The sequence below is a fragment of the Castor canadensis genome, chromosome 12 (genome assembly GCF_047511655.1).
Source record: "Castor canadensis chromosome 12, mCasCan1.hap1v2, whole genome shotgun sequence".
In the NCBI taxonomy this organism is placed as follows: domain Eukaryota; kingdom Metazoa; phylum Chordata; class Mammalia; order Rodentia; family Castoridae; genus Castor; species Castor canadensis.
In genome coordinates this window covers 92898537-92915931 of record NC_133397.1, presented here as the reverse complement: position 1 = coordinate 92915931, position 17395 = coordinate 92898537, and the positions used below count along the sequence as shown (strand labels likewise).

At 34.2% G+C, this 17395-nt stretch overlaps 1 protein-coding gene across 1 annotated transcript in view; it reads left to right on the top strand.

Moving 5' to 3' along the window:
• Positions 1 to 16862, top strand: part of LOC109687857 (NBPF family member NBPF6-like protein) — a 480343-nt gene extending 463481 nt beyond the window's left edge. The window contains exon 11 of the transcript XR_012439856.1: positions 15336 to 16862. The gene's annotated coding sequence lies outside the window, so the exon portion shown is untranslated. The remainder of the gene's footprint in view (positions 1 to 15335) is intronic.
• The last annotated feature ends 533 nt before the right edge of the window (positions 16863 to 17395 follow it).

The following is a 17395-nucleotide window of genomic DNA, read 5'->3' as shown; positions in this document are numbered from 1 at the left end:
TTTTTGAGGGTATTGTAAGTTGGATCATTTTCCTAAAGTGTTTCTCAGTCTGTTCATTGATGATATGTAGAAAAGATACTGATGTTTGTTTATTGATTATGTATCTGCTACTTTTCTGAAAGTGTTTACATCTATGTGTTTTTGGTGCAGTTTTTCAGGTCTTTTAGGTGTAAGATCATGTCATTTGAAAATAGGGATAATTCAACTTCTTCCTTTCCTATTTGAATTCCTTTCATTTCTTATTCTTGTCTTCCTGCTCTGTCTGGGAATTCCAGATTAGGAGTGGTGAGAGTGGACATACTTGTCTCATTGTTGACTTTGGAGGAAATGGTTTCAGTTTTTCCTCACCTAATACGATGTTGGCTATAGGCTTGTCCTCAATAGCCTTTATTATGTTGAAGTACATTCCTCCTATGCCTAGTTTCATCAGAGCTTCTATCAAGATAGGATGTTGAATTTTGTCAAAGACTTTTTCTGTATATATTGAGAAGATCATGTGATTTTTGTCCTTTCTTCTGTTCATATGCTGTATTACATTTGTTGGTTTGGGTATGTTGAACCATCCCTGCATTTCTGGAGTGAATGTGACTTGATCATGGTGTATGATCTTTTTGATATGCTGTTGAATTCTGTTTGCCAGTATTTTATTGAGAATTTTTACATTTGTGTTCATTAAAGCGATTGATACATGATTCTCTTTTTTTGGTCCAGTTTTAGAATGAGTGTAATGCTGGCTTCATAGAATGAGTGTGGTAGTGTTCCTTCCCTTTGTATTTCATGGAAAAATTTGAGGAGTATTGGTATTGGTATTTGTTCTGGGAAGAGAAGAGAGAATAGCAGGGGTGCCAGGACACAAAGGATTAATCAGAACCCTGTCCTTTGCCCAGCCAGGACAAACTGCTTTGGCATGACTGCTTTGTATCTCTCTGAGGACCAGAGATATTGATAGAAAGAAGCTACTGCTTAGGAATTTTCTACACCAAACCTGTATAGGCAGAGCACCTTTAGTGCTCCCACTCATTCAACTGGGTGTTTCTCTGATCAAGGAAGGGCAGCTCCTGGGCTCACTGCCACGCTTATAGAAATTCAAGCCAGCAAGTAAGACATAATTACTCAGCTTGCAGACAACCCTTTCTGGTCTAATTTGTTTGGACATTAGAGACAAAAATTGCAAAAGAAAAGCCTGAGGTAAGCCCATAAGATATCCATCATCTTCTCCTCTGTAAGGAAGAAGTATAGACTGGTATAGGTTTTGTTTTCTTGTTTTTTTTTTTCTTTCTCTATACATATTTTATTATGTTCTTTATCACTGTTAGTTTCTTTTTTACTGTGATTTTTATTAGCATATATTAACAGTGTAATGAGGTTTCATTGTGCTAATTCCATGGATATGTATAGTGTTCTTTGAAAAACTTCACCCCCTCCATTATATTTGGCTAGTCCCCCTCCCTCCTATATCAAACAGTGTTTGTTAGTTTTCATTATTCTTGCTATCTATTTATCTATATGTGTATATATATACACATATATCTATATCTATCTATATATACATATATCTATATGTGTATATAGATATATGTATATATATAGTATTTTATTCTCAATAAAATACTGGCAAACAGAATTCAACAGCCTATCAAAAAGATCATACACCATGATCAAGTCACATATTTATACACATATATATATATATATATTCTTTGCATCCCCATATCCTTTCCCTCCACACCAGACAGTCCCTGCTTTACACTCATGTGTCATCATTATCGTCATGATCATTTTGGTTGTAGATTCCATATATGAGCAAGGACATGCACTGTTGGCCATTTGAGCTGGGCTTATCTCATTCAACAGGATGATCTCCAACCATTCTCCTGCAAATGACAATTTCATTCTTCTTTTACTGGAGGCCAGGTAGTCCCGGAGTGTGAACCTAGGGCTTCTTGCTTGTTGGACGGGCACTGTACTGCCATGCCTCTGGTTCTCGTGCCCTGAATGAGCTTCTCCTATAAACCTTAACTGGGGGCAATGGGAGATGCTGAAAAGACAACAGAGAGAAGACCAAATATGGATAAAGCTGGAGCCAGGTAGGCTGGGCACTCAGATGGAGACACACCAGCCCCCTCCACCTCCAGTGAGTTTATTATATACCATCACAACATGAGGTGGAGAAGCATTTCTCGAGGGAGGGGGTGTGACATTGTAATCCTTGGGAACAGATGGAACCTGTGACAGCTTCTCTCTGAATGTAAACATCTTAGGAAAAAGCAGTTGTACTGCATCTTGTCCACTTCTACAGCTGAAGCTGTGCCAACTCAAGTATGAAATTTTTTGGGCATAACTATGCTTGCTCTCTTCTGCAGTTTGGGGCTGTGCCAAACTCAAACCTGCACTTATTTGATACACCTGTCAGCTCTCCACATATGGTTATTTTGGAGATAGGATCTCACTTTTTTCCCAGGCTGGTCTGGACTTCAATCCTATTTTGCACTTCCCACCATATCTGGTATGATCAACACATGCCACCATACTCATCTTTTTTTCTGTTAAGTTGAGGTCTTGCAAACTCTTTTTCCCAGGCTGACCTCAAACCATGATGCTCCTAATCTCATCCTCCCAATTACCTAGGATTACAGGTGTAAACCACCAGTACCTGGCTGACTTCTTTATGGTTGAATAATACTCCATTGTGTATATATACCACACTTTTTTGTCTGTTGGTTTCTTGGTGTGCACCTGAGCTTATTCCACAGTTTGCTTGTTGTGACTAGTGCTGCTGTAAACATAGTTGTGCATGTATCTCTCTTGTATGTTGATGTACATTCCTGTGGATATATGCCCAAGAGTGACATATAGGGTCAAAAGGTAGGTCTGTTTTTAGTTTTTCTGATGAACCTCCATACTGATTTCCATTGTGGTTCACTAGTTTGCATTACCTTTAATAGTGTATAAAGGTTCCTTTTTTCCTGCATCCTCACCATTATTTGTTGTTTTTTGTTTTCTTAGTGATTGCTATTCTGACTGAGGTAAGATGGGATTTCAGTATGTTTTTGATTTGCGTTTCCTTTCTGGCTAAGAATTTTTAACATTCCTTCATGTATTTATTATCTGTTTTTGCTTCTGAGAACTGTTCAATAGATTTGATTTGAGCTCTTTGTTCTTGATGTTAATCCTTTATATGTTCATAGCTGGCAAAGATTCTCTTCCATTCTGTGGGTTTTCTGTTGATTCTGGTATTAGAGACCAAGTCAGAAAATAATTACCTATGCCTGTATCTTCCAGTGTTTTTTCTGTCATGGCTTCAATGTTTACCTATGCAAGAATAATACAGAAATCTTAAATTGACTGAAACTACCATAAGAAAGGGACAAAGGTAGAATGAAGAAAATTAGAGGAGATAAACCAGTTGGGGTTATAATACATATATACGTGGAACTATCACAAGGAAACTCCCTGTGTAACTACCTTTATCTCAAACAAACTAAAATGCCATGTTTTTTGTTTTACCTTTTCTCTTTTTTCTTCTATAAAATCAGAGAACAGGGAATATGGTGCAAAAAACTGTGCATACATGTATGAAAATACAAAAATGATACCCATTGAAACTACACCAGTAATCAAGGAAGGGAGGGATGGAGGAGTATGGTAGAGGAGGTGAATTCATGTGTGATATATTTGATACATTGTAAGAACCATTGTAAATGCCACAATGTAACCCCACCCATCCCAATAATAAAGGAAGAAAAGAAGATCTTTGATTCATTTTGAAAATATTTTTTTACAGGATGAGAGATTGTCATGTAGTTTCAGGCTTCTGTATAGATAACTAGTTTTCCCACCATCATTTGTTGAAAAGGTGATATTTTTGCCAATGTATGTTTTTGGCTCCTTTGTCAAACATCAGATCACTGCTATGTGGACTTACTTTGGATCTGTTCTATTGGTCTTTATGTCTGTTTTTTTTCCAGGATCATGCTGTTTTTGTTACTATGGGTCTGTTGTTTAATAAAGTCCAATATTGTAAAACTTCCAACATTACTCTCTTTATTCCAGGTTACATTTGCTATTCAGGGTCTTTCATGTTTCCATTTGAAGTTTAGGATTGATTTTTCTATTTCTGTGAAGAATGACATTGGAATTTGGATAAGAATTACATTGAATCTGTAAATCATATAGCCAATTTCTAGTATTAATTCTTCCAATCCATGAACATGGCCGTCTTTCCACCTTCTGTTTTGCATAATGTCTTTTTTCAAGGTTTTATAGTTTTCAATATAACAGTTCACCATCTCTAATTTGACTTCTTCCTTTCCTATTTAAATCCCTTTCATTTCATGCTGTTGCCTGATTATTCTAGCTAGGAATTCCATCACTATATTAAAGAAAAGTGGGGAGAATGAACACACCCCTCATCTTGTTCCTGACTTTAGAGGAAAAATTGTTTCAGTTTTTCCCCAGTTAATATGATGTTGGATATGTTTGTCCCATGTTGCCTTAAATTCATGTGAGGTACATCATTTGATTCCTAGTTGCTTTAGGACGTTTATCATGAAAGGATGTTGAGTTTCCTTAAGGCCTTTTTCTGCATCTATTGAGATGATTGTGTGATTTGGGGGGGGGCTTGATTCTCTATGTGCTATATTAAATTTATTGATTTGCTATCTTGAAACATTCTTGCATTCCTGGAATGAAACCAACTTGATGATCTTTCTAATGTATTGTTGAATTGGGTTTGGAATATTTTGTAGGGAAATTCTGCATCTATGTTCACCAAGGAAATTGGTATATTTCTTTTCTTGTTTCCTTACTGGGTTTTAGTATCATGGCAATACTTGCTTCGTAGAATAAGTTTGATAGTGTTGCTATCTTTTCTATTTTATGGAATATATTGATAGGTGTTCTTTTTTTAAAGGTTTAAATCATCAGGTTATTTATTTGAGATCTGTCTTTTTATTTCTTTATTCTTTTTATGTAGACACCCATAGCTATATTCTTTCCTCTTAGCACCATCTTTGCTGTATCCCAGAGGTTCTGGTAAATTGTGTTTTCATTTTCATTTTCTTCTAGGCTTTTTTTTTTCAACCCTTATATCTTCAATGACACACTGGTCATTCAACCATGTACTATTCAGTCTGCATGTGTTTGAATATTTTCTGTAGAATATTTTGCTGTTGATACCTAGTATTACTCTGTTGTGCCCTAGTAGAATATGGGGAGTTATTTCAGTTTTCTTATATTTGTTAAGATTTGGGTTATATCCTAAAATATCTGTGTTAGAGAAAATTCTATAGGCTACTGAGAGGAATGTGTACTGTGCAGCTGCTGGAAAAATATTCTGTACTCGTCTGTTAAGTACATTTGGTCTATACGTGAGTTTATTGATTATTTTGTCTTGATGACCTGTATATTGGTGAGAGTGCCTATATATTGGTATTGATGTATATATTGCAATACCTATATTTTAGTATTGACTTCTCCATTATTATTGTGTTGGAGTCTATCTGTGCTTGTATGTCTAGTAGTGTTTATTTGATGAAATTGGGTGTGACAAAATGATGTATGTTAATAATTATCTCCTGTATATAGATAATTGTTATCTCCTCTAGACTCACTTTGAATTAAAGTCTGTTTTATTAGATATGAATATTGATACTTCTGTCTTTTTTGAACATTTGCCTTGAAAATCTTTTTCTATCCTGTCTCCCTAAGTCTATGTTTGACTTTGTCAGTGAGATACATTTCTTCTAGGCAACATATGGGTGGTCTTGCATTTTCAATAGAAGCCATGATTGTATGTATTTTGATTGGAGAATTGAGACCATTAACATTCAATGTTAATATTGAAAATTATGTACTATTTCCTCTTATTTTATTGTTTTTATGATATTTGGTTCTTTCCTAGTCCTCATTTTCTAGTCTATGTGTCTAGTGGTGTTGATTCTTTTCTGGTTGTGTGTATTTTCCTCTTTTGTGTATATGACTTCTGTAATTGTCTTCTGTAATGCTGGTTTAGTGGCCATGAGTACTTATTAATTTAGTTTTGGCTTACTGGGGTTTGAGAAATAAAGACTTTACATACACTAAAAATATCATGACCACTAAGGCAGTATTGCAGAAGATACTTAAAAAGAACCCTACACACAAGTGAGGAAGAAACATAGTCACAATCTTGAGAGCTCAGGAATGAGTAAATTTCATGAGAGGTGTGTATGAACAAATGAGAATTAGGACAGTATAAAACATGTTTAACTCAGAAAACCAACAAACTGCTAACATGAGTAAGAGAGAAAGAAAATAACAAATAGTACTTAAGTTAACCAGAAAAAAAAACACTTTGTAAATGGTACAGTATACCCACACCCAGCACAACATTAAAAAAATTGAGAAAAAAACCAAAAACAATAAAAATCACAGGAATCAGCAAATACCACTCAATAATAACCCTAAGTGTAAATGATTGTAACCCTAATTGTAAAGACACAGACTGGGTGAGTGGATTAAAAATAGTCTGTTTTTTTTTTCTTTTCTGCAAAATACATAACTTTCTAGCAAGGATACACACAGTGAAATTTAAAGAAGCCAAATTAATCAAAAGAGATAAGGAAGGAAACTACATATGAATAAAGGGAACAATCTGTCAAGAGAGTATAAGAATTGTAAATGTATATGCACTGAACTTTGGTTGATCAATTTCATAAAACAAACACTGCTAGATACAAAGGGACAGACAGTTCCTGGTATGGTAACAGTGGGTGACTTTAATTTCCCCACTCTCATTAGCAGATTTTCCAGACAAAAATCCAGAAACTTTGCTGATAGACTGCCTTATATTTTAAGTGAACTTAATAGATGGAATAAAGAATATTCCATCTAATAGATGCACAGTACACTTTCTTTTCAGCATGTCATGGATCTCATCTCTTTCTCCAAAATAGATTACATATTCAGCGATGAAGTAAGTCTTCAAAGATGAAACAAAACAGTGAAATAATTTTATGTATTCATAATGGAATAAAATTAGAAATGAGTAGAATATAAACTGTATAAACAAAATGAGATTTGAACAATACACTTTTGAATGTTTAGCAGGTTATTGAAAAAATCTTGGAGGAAGTCTAAAAAAATTTCTCAAATCTAATGAAACTGAAAACACAAGTTACAAGATCCTTTGGGACACATGACACACAGTTCTAAAAGGGATGTTCTAGCTAACAAAATCAAAGGGACCTCAAATAAATGAATAAATGATCTAATGATGCTCATTAAGGTCTTACAAAAGTAAGAACAAACCAAACCCCAAATTACTAGACAGAAAGAAATAAAAGACTGGGTAAAAATTAATGAAATGAGACCAAAAGAATAATACAAATAATCAACCGAACAAAGAGTTAGTTCTGTGAGAAGATATACGAGACTGACAAGCTGTACCTAAACCTAAGGAAAGAAAGAGAAAGCAAGATTAATGAGATTACAGATGGAAAAGTAGATATTACAACAGTAATACTGAAATCCAAAGCATTATTTGGGAACATTTTGAAATTTTACATTCCAATAAATTGAAAATCAAGAGGAAATGGATAATTTTTAAGACATGTCTGACCTACCAGTATTGAACCAAAAAGATATAAATAAATAAATTGCAATGAGATCAAACCATTAATAGTTTCCCCAAAAGTAAAGCCAGAGAATGAATGGATTCACTGCTGAATTCTGTCAGCTCCCAAAAGAACTAACACTAATGCTTTTCAAACTATTCTATAAAACAGAAAGGGATGAAACACTTGCAAACTCATGCTGTGGACACAGTTATTAATTACCTGTTACTAAAACTACATAAGAACACAACAAACATCTATAAACCATTTTCCCAATGATCATAAATGCAGAAATCCTCCATGAAATACTTGCAAGCCAAATTCAACAACACTAAAAGAACACATTAATAAGAACATATACCACAAAACAAGTTGGTGTTACTTCAGGGATGCAAGTATAGCTCAACATGTGCAAACCAATAAACAAAATACAGCATATAAATAGAAACAAGGGAGAAAATCACAAGATTATCTCAATAGATGCAGAAAAAGCCTTTGACAAAATTCAACATCCCTTCATGATAAAAGCCCCACCAAAATTAGGAATGGAAGGATCAAATGTCATTATAATAACAACTGTATGCCACACTCTGTGGCTAACATTACATGGAATGGTGAAAAACAAACATTTTTCCATGGGCATTCATTTACACCACTATCATTCGATACAGTGTTTGAAATCTTACATCAATAAAGCAGGAGAATGAAATAGAAGGGATACAAAAAGACAAGAAGTCAGTTTATCCCTACTTTCAGACTGTATAATCCTATACTTAAAATGCAGTAAGGACTCTACCATTTCTTAGATATGATAAATGCTTTCAACAGTGTAGCAGCATACACAGTCAGTAGCTTTTCTATATACCAGTAACAAACAAGCTGAGAAGAGAATCAGAGCAATGGTATTCACTATAATTTTCAGTAAAAACAAGAAACCTTAGGAATAAACCTAACCAAAAAATTGAAAGAACTGTATACTAAAGACTATAAAACATTGAAAAAACATTTTGAGTAAGACACTGAAAATTAGTATTGTGAAAATGGCTATATTAGTGATAGAGACTTACAGATTCAAAACAATCCCTATGAAAATCACAATGGCATTCTTCACAGAAATAGAAAAAGCAATTCTAAAATTCATATAGAAGGACAAAACACATTTAACAACAAAACCAATCCTGAGAACAAGAGCAGTGCTAGAGATATCACAGTACCTGGTTTCACATTATACTACAGAGCCATAGTAACAAAATCAGCACAGTGTTGGCACACAATCAGACATGTAGACCAAAGGGATAAAATAGAAAATCCAGAAATAAACCCATGTAGCTATAGGTATCTGATTCTTAACAGAAATCTGCCTTTCAACAGCCTCATCAACAAATGGTGCTGGGAAAAAATGAATTTTCACATGTAGAAGATTGTAAGTAGATCCCACTATATATGTATTTTTGATACATATAGCTATATATATATATGTATATTATATATAGATATATATGTATATTATATATATAGATAGATAGATATAATCACAAGGTTAACATCAAAAGAACAACGAATCCAATCTATAATTGAGCAAATGAATAATTTACAGAAGTACAAATGACCAGTAAAGACATGAAAAATGTTAAGTATCATTAGCCATCAGGGAAATGCAAATCAAAATCACACTGAGATTCCATCTCATCCCAAACAGAATTGCCATTATTAAGTAAATAAGCAGCCAAAAATGCTGGTGAAATGGCAGGGGAGGGAGAGAGGAACCCCATATATAGATTTATATAGTGGGAATGTAAGTGAATGCAACCACCATAAAAATCAGTATGGAGGTTCCTGAAAAAACTAAAACTAGAACTCCCTTCTGATCCTGCTAATACCACCGATGGATATGTATCTGAAGGAATCAAGATACTCATACAATAGAAATACCTGTATGTCCCTGTTTATTGCAGCAGTATTCACAATATCAATGATAAGGAGTCAGCTGAGGAGCACAACAAATCATGATAGAATAAAGAAAATGTGATATACATACACAATGGCAAGTTGTTTAGCAATAAAGAATGAAATTATGTCAGTTGTGGGAAAATGGAATAAACTGGAGAGTATTATCTTCAGTAAAATAAGCTTCAAAACATCACGTTTTCTCTCATGTGGAATCTAGATATAACATAAAAGATACGAAAGTATAAGATGGACTCTATGGGTCATTGGTCATACAGCAGAAGGGATAGGGACAAAAGACTTATGAGTGTAAATATCAAAATTACACAAATATGGAAGTGTAATGAGACCCATTATTTTGTACAATTAATTACATATTAATAAATTACTTATAGGATCAAATCATGGCAAAGGCATGTAGTGCAACTGGACTATAATTGTGAAATTACCAAATATTACTGCCTGTCTGGAATATGGTTTGACAATTTATTATGAAGCTAAACATACATGTGCATACTTGTATGTTCCTACTTTGTGTATTATATTTATGACAGAAGAATGAAAACTATTCACACAGAAACCTTTGCATGAATCTTTTAAATATCCCTATTTATAGTTGCCATACTATAACCCAAATGTTCCTTACAGTTGAATGGGTACCATAAATGGTACCTCCACACAATGGAACACTATTAATCAATTTCAAAGGAATGGACTCTGAATGTATGTATCTACTTGTATGAATCTCAAAGGCAATATTCTGAGATCAAGAAGTGGATTTCCTTTTGAAAATAGTGCAGGGAATACACTGGAACTAATGGACATGGGAAGTGACTTCCTAAATAGAACTCAAATGGCTCAGCAATTAAGAGAAAGGATTGACAAATGTGACTACACGAAATTAAGAAGCTTCTACACAACAAAAGAAGTGGTCACCATATTGAAGAGGCAGCTCACAGAATGGGAGAAAATCTTTGTGGCTACACATCTGACTAGAGGATAATAGCCAGAATACACAGGGAACTCAAAATCAATGATCCAATAAAGAAATGGGCAAATAAACTGAACAGAGCTTTTTCATAGGAAGAAGTCCAAATGGCCAAAATACACATGAAGAAATTTTCAACATCCCTGGCCATAAAGGAAATGCAAGTATAGCTTAGGACTGTAGGGCCACTTAATAAAATTGAAATTTAATATCCTGTAATCAAGTCTTTTTTTTCTGTGTAGTGTATTTTTTAGATATCATGGAGTTTGTTAAAGCATAAGTTTTAGAAATAATAGTGATAATTTTGCTATTGGTTCTGCTTATGAGAACATTTATTATTTTAATAAAAGAGACACATTAATAGCAACAACAACAAAAAAAATCCCATACAATCATTGAAACAAAAAGTTGGTTCTTTGAAAAAATAAACAAGATGAATAGACCCCTGGCAAACCTGACTAAAATGAGGAGAGAAAAAACCCAAATCAGTAAAATCAGGACTACAAAAGGGGAGATAGCAACAAACACCATGAAAGTCCAGGAAATCATCAGATTTGATTTCTCATCAGATTTGAAACCTATATTCAAATAAATTTGAAAATCTTGAAGAAATGGAGATTTCTAGATACTTAATGACCATAAAAAATTGAACCAAGAGGACATTAATCACCTGAACAGATCTATAACACAAAATGAAATTGAAGCAGCAATAAAGAGTCTCCCAAAAGAGAAAAGTCCAGAACCTGACAGATTCTCTGCTGAATTCTATCAGACTTTTAAAGAAGAACTAATACCAACCCTCCTTAAACTGTTCTATGAAATAGAAAGGGAAGGAAAACTGTGCAACTCATTCTATGAAGCCAGTATAACACTCATCCCCAAAACAAAGACACCTCCAAAAAGGAAAACTATAGGCCAATCTCCTAAATGAACATCGATGCAAAATTCCTCAATAAAATAATGGCAAACTGCATGCAAGAACACATCAGAAAGATCATTCACCACAACCAAGTTGGCTTCATCCCAGGAATGCAGGGGTGGTTCAACATACGTAAGTCAGTAATTGTAATACAGCACATTAATAGAAGAAAAGACAAAGACCACTTGATCATCTCAATAGATGTAGAAAAAGCCTTCGACAAGATCCAACACCACTTCACGGTAAAAGTTCTAAGAAAATTAGAAATAGAAGGAAAGTACCTCAACATTATAAAAGCTATATATGACAAATCTACAGCCAACATTAGACTATGTAGTTTTGTGAAGACATACATTATTAACAATTCAATGCAGTCATTTATTTTCCTTTTGCTTCCTTGTTCACTCAAAAGACATACAAAGTGCTTAATATTTTTCTGGTTTGCTTGTTTTTATGTGTTTGTGCATACACTATGTGATAATTTACAAGTTTTCATTTCAATTGTATATGAGTCATTTCTTTTCTCTCATGAGCTTTCTGAGGGCATCTGTGGACATAAGTGACATGTCACATATTTCTCTGGTATTTGTTAAGAAAATGTTTACCCAAAAACAGGTCTAACTAATAAGCTTATCTAAGAATAGGTATGTTCTCAAACAGTATTGCATATGTATTTAATATTCTCTTTTAAAGCTTGTTATTCAAAGGAATATTGTGATAAAGTCTTTACTATAGAAAAGTAATCAGTGTTTCTTTTGTTAGATTTACTTTAAGTAGGAAATATCTATTTTATAAAATTCAGTGTTTAACTGTAGAATATTAAAAGTACACAGTTATTTCTAGTTTATTGTATTAATTCAAAAAGAATAAAATTTTGCTCATGCTTTTGAGAAGATATATTCTTGTAGAGTACAGGTATAAACATCTGTCAGCAAAGTAGATACTAAATTTATATTTATTGTTATCTTTTGGCATAACAGATTGCTAAAATGGAATACTATGTTTATAACAAACATCTAATTATTACAAAACAAAATATCAGTATTTTACATGCAGTGTTACTCTTGGCATTCCTGCTTGAACTACTTGAAAGTTCTGTAGCCATGTACCAACAAATGCTGGGTGGAAAAGTCTTTTTATCACTGGCTACTGTCTTGAAAAGGTAATTAATTTGTATTGATGGTGTTACTGTGTAGTTTTCATAGGAGAACAACTGACAATCAGTAGTTGTATTTTCTGTAACTTACCTTTCCATTGATTGTGTGGTGGTCATATTTTTTGGGAATTGATTTAAACACAAGTGTAGAAATGGAATTATAATAGGTGTTTCAGATGTAAATAATGAAGAAATTGTTAAATTTCATTAAAGTAGACACTAAAGGAAAATGCTCATGTACTTTCATCAAGTTACAATATCACTTCTCTTATTTTTTTTGCTAGTTATTCCTTTGCTGTATTTACATTCAGATTGTTTCTTAGAAATCTTCCCATTTTGTTTTGCTTAAACAGATTTGGTTTTTGGCATGATTTTTCACTGACAACATCAAAATCTTTGTTGTAACAGAAATATTCTTTTGTGCTCTTACATTTTAATATAGAAGCTTTTTCTTATCAATATGTAGTGTCAACAGCATAAATTAAATGGGTTTAGTTTCTTTCAGTTTGTGTTATTTAAGTCCCAGTTTTTATGTTTGTTTGCTTTTTGTTGGTACTGGGATTTGAACTCAGGTCCTTATGGTTGCTGAGCAGGCACTCTACCACTTGAGCCATGTTCCCAGCCTGTTTATGCCATTTTTTTAATGATCTCCCCTATATTAGTTACAATTGAACATTGTTATAATGAATGCTAATTTCTTATGGTTTCAACAAGAGATTGGTGGTTTCATATGAATTATTTTACCTATTCAAGTGAGGTTTTTCGAGTAAAGGATTATTTTTAGAAGAAATATTTCTTGTCCTCCTTAACACATTCTTATGAGGTCACTCTTCAATAATCTGAATATGAAACTATTTGAGAAATAATAGAGGTAAGATCAATTAAGAAGAATAAAAATTTTTTAATTGTGGGAAAGAAAATTGAGAAGACTTTTGGAGATACTATTTATTTCACCTCCAGTTGTGTTACATTTGAAATAATTATAACTGTTCTTTCCTTTGAAACAAGTGCTAGTCTTACACTAAGGATTGGTGTTTGAAGAATGGTAGATGGATCATGGGTAGCATTTCTTTATTAAGGCTTTTTGTTTCTGTAGCATCACTTAGAATTTCATTACTGCTGTTTTGTTTTATTTTTTACATGATGACATACAATTTTCCTTGTATCTAGAGTATTAGAAATTTTTTTTGTATTTTATTTTATTTTTATTATTGTTTTGCTGGGGTACATTATGATAGTTACAAAAGATCTCACAATATGAATTCACCCCCCGCCATCATTCATCTTTATCCCCCTCCCCCATTCTTTGGGTAGTTTCTAAAAATCTCATTTATCCATTTACAAACATTTAGAAGATACATGATCAGCTATATTTTATATGAATTAGGCATCATGAAAGTCCTTTGTAGATTGCTGTGTATGGCAGGATAACTGGGCCAACAAATTACAATATTTTCAATTTAACAGTGTGCTTATTGGGATGTAATCCCATTACGTATTTGTATTCAGATGACCTAGGACCTTTTGTTGAGAAGATGATTTACCACTGCATTGAAGTCTAATCTTTGCTGTGAATCAGGTGACCCTATGAGAGAGGGATGGGTTTTCTATCTTTAAGACACTACAATAGTATCTTAATTTATATCACTTTTTGGTATATCTTGATATCTGGCTATATGTCATCTAACTTTATTGTTACTCTTTAAGATTGCTTTCACTATTCCTCACCTTTTGCATTTCTATATATATCAGCTTGTCAATTTTTACAAAAAAAGTTAGCATTTTCATTTGATTGTATTGACATCTTTATTATATTAAATTTTTAAATTAATATACTTGGTGTATGTATTTAGGATTACTTTTGTAATTTTCTGCATATAAATTAGCTGTCTATTTATTCTCAAACTGGTATTATTTGATGTTCTTATATTTTCTATTTTCATGTAGATAGAAGTATAATTGATGTTTATATTGAACTTTTAAATATTAATCTTGCTATTTGTCTATTAATTCTACTAGTTTATAGATTTTTAACCAAATTTTCTTTTAGTTAGTAATATCTTCTGATACTGACAGTTTAGTTAGTATTTCCTTGCTTTATTGTTTTGTTTTGGTGGTTCTGGAGTTTGAACTTCAGGGTTATACTTTGAGCCACTCTGCCAGCCCTTTTCTGGGTGCTTTTTTGAAATAAGGAATCGCAAACTATTTGCCCTGGCTACTTTGTAAATTTTTTAAATCAAATTAAAGAATTACTTCTGGTTTGCTAAGAGTTTTCTTTGTCATAAGCTTATGCTGAATTTTTCATCCTTTTTGACAGTATGATGTTTTTATTTGTTTCCTAATTTACAGGATTACATTAATTAATATCTGAATGTTAAACTCCCATTCACTCTTCAATCTACTCCTATTCCCTTCTTGCTTTCATTTTTTTTTACTTCCCTCACTATGGCTCATGTCATTGTCACCAGTGGATTTTTAAAATTTTAACCTTGATTATTTCTTCAACTCTTATTTGGCCATTTAACAACATTTCATTTGAATATTCTCTCCTTGAAATGATCTGATGAGTTTATGTTGGCATTCTTTCTTTGTTTTCTTTCTTCTTCCTTATTTGCTCTGTTAGTAGTTCTTACTCCCCTTCTAAATTTTAAAGACTCTCTTTCTGATGCTCAAAGACAAAGATGAATGCAAAATGAAGGCCAAGATGCCAAACTTTTCTCTTCCTTTTAGGTAATCATGTACCCAAGTAAGGAGTTGATGCTTTTCAGCAAAAGCAGTTTAAGCACCTGTCACAGGATGACCCTGAAGACCCTCAGGTTCCGCAAGGCTTCCCAGTGCCTGCCAAGGACAGAGATATTGGACCCCTGCCTGATTGAGAAAAATGTGATGGTTCCCTTCCTAACCCTCTTGTGACTATGTGGGCATGGTGTCCAATACCCCCCATGGGCTGCCAAGAGCATCAAAACAAAACTTTTAAGAAAATTTCACAGCCAAGAGGAGCTCAAGTAGGGCCATGATGACCAAATGTAATGTGCTAGGGAAAAGCCATTAGGAACAACTAGGTAAATCTGAATAAAGTATGAACTTATCTATATTGGTTCACTGATTAAGAAGAATGCAGCACATCAATTTAAGATGTTAATAAAGGGAAAGCAGATATAGTATCTGTGGGAGGTCTGCACTATCTTCCTGATAATTTGCATGAATCCAACTGTTCTAAAACTGAAAGTTTATTTAAACACGAGTTTTGTACATGAGGATTTTTAAATTAAATTGATAATGGCAGAGTTGTTCTGGAATTAATATGTTTGGGTGGCACATTCCTAACTTCTAAATTTTATTTCATTCATTAAACAGATGTTTCCAAAGTCCCTCTGTAATAAAACAGTATATTCAGTGCTGGAAAATACAAGTCTGCCGCTTTATTCTGAAGGTGCAATGCTTAGTATGAGGAATGGAGACATGCGTTTGGCAGCAGGTCTGGGGTCACCGACTGAACTGAACTACACACCTCTCCTCTATGACAATAAGCACACGTTTCAGTTCTTTTTCAAGTCATTGAAGTGTCAACCAAAGCCTTCCATTCCTTCCAACCACTTGATTGAGTTTATCACTGTATCAATGCATTGCTTTACCAAAGAGTGTGAGGGTTAGGGGGAGCATGACTCGAGTGTAGAAAACAGATGCAGTCAGAATTGCTTCATAATCCATGGAAAAGATGGAAGAAATTAGGATGTGGGAGGGGAAAGGTAAGGCTCATCAAAGGACATACCCAGAAAGTCAAATTCCAGGGGTGAGCCAGAATTCGCCATTAAATTCCACGTTTTTTTCTGTAAACTGGGGTGTCATGCATATGCCTACTGGCGTGTCTTGTTAGAAAGCTAACGTCACTTGAAAGTGTTCATTAAAAGCACGATCAGAGCAAGAATTAAATCTGGATCTTCTCTGTACTAGCTGTCAAAGCAGACCTCATAGATTAATGTAACCTTGTTAAAATGCAGATTTTAATTCTGTACAGAAAGTATGGGTTGGGGTGCTCAGATTCTGTATTCCTGACAAGCTCCCAGGTGACATGAATGATGCCCTCTGTAACACATGCTGGATGACAAAGTTTTCTAGCGGGGACCTAGGCATACATATAATACAAAGTATAAACTTGTAAATATCTTAGTTCCACTAATTATCACAAAATCCTGCATCCTTCCTAATCCTAGAGTTGCCTTGTCCATTTTATTAATCTTTACTGTTCTTTCAAATGCTTTTGTTGTTGCCTTGTTTCTTGAATTTAATGTTGAGTTGCTCATTGCAAGTGCTATTTCTTAGCCTAGAAGAGCATTATCCTCCTTCTGTGAGACTAACATTTAGTCAATTTGTGGAGATCCATCTAATTAAGCCATCTCTATTGTTCCCTGGGACCCACTCTGCCTGCTCCTTCCCTTGTCCCCAAGGCAAGGTTTTAACCTATAGCAAGGACAGTATTCCTCCCTTTGTCCTGCAGCAGGCAGTCCATTTATTCCCTTCATTTATTAACCTACCTCTCTGGGTCTCCTGTCACAGTCTTGGCCCAGAAAATATTTTGGCATTCCTGAGGTGGCCCAGGAAACCAGGAGACGGGCAGGTGCTCTGGGGACCTCACATGGGACCATGTAGCCAAGATACACAAGTGGCACCTAAAATGCAAAGTGCCAGTGCCTAGAGAGGCAGGCCACAGTGGTGTGCATCCATCAGGGGGAGGCCAAAAATGGGACATCTGGGGCTCAATGGAGCAGGCTCAGTGTTGTGGACCTTGT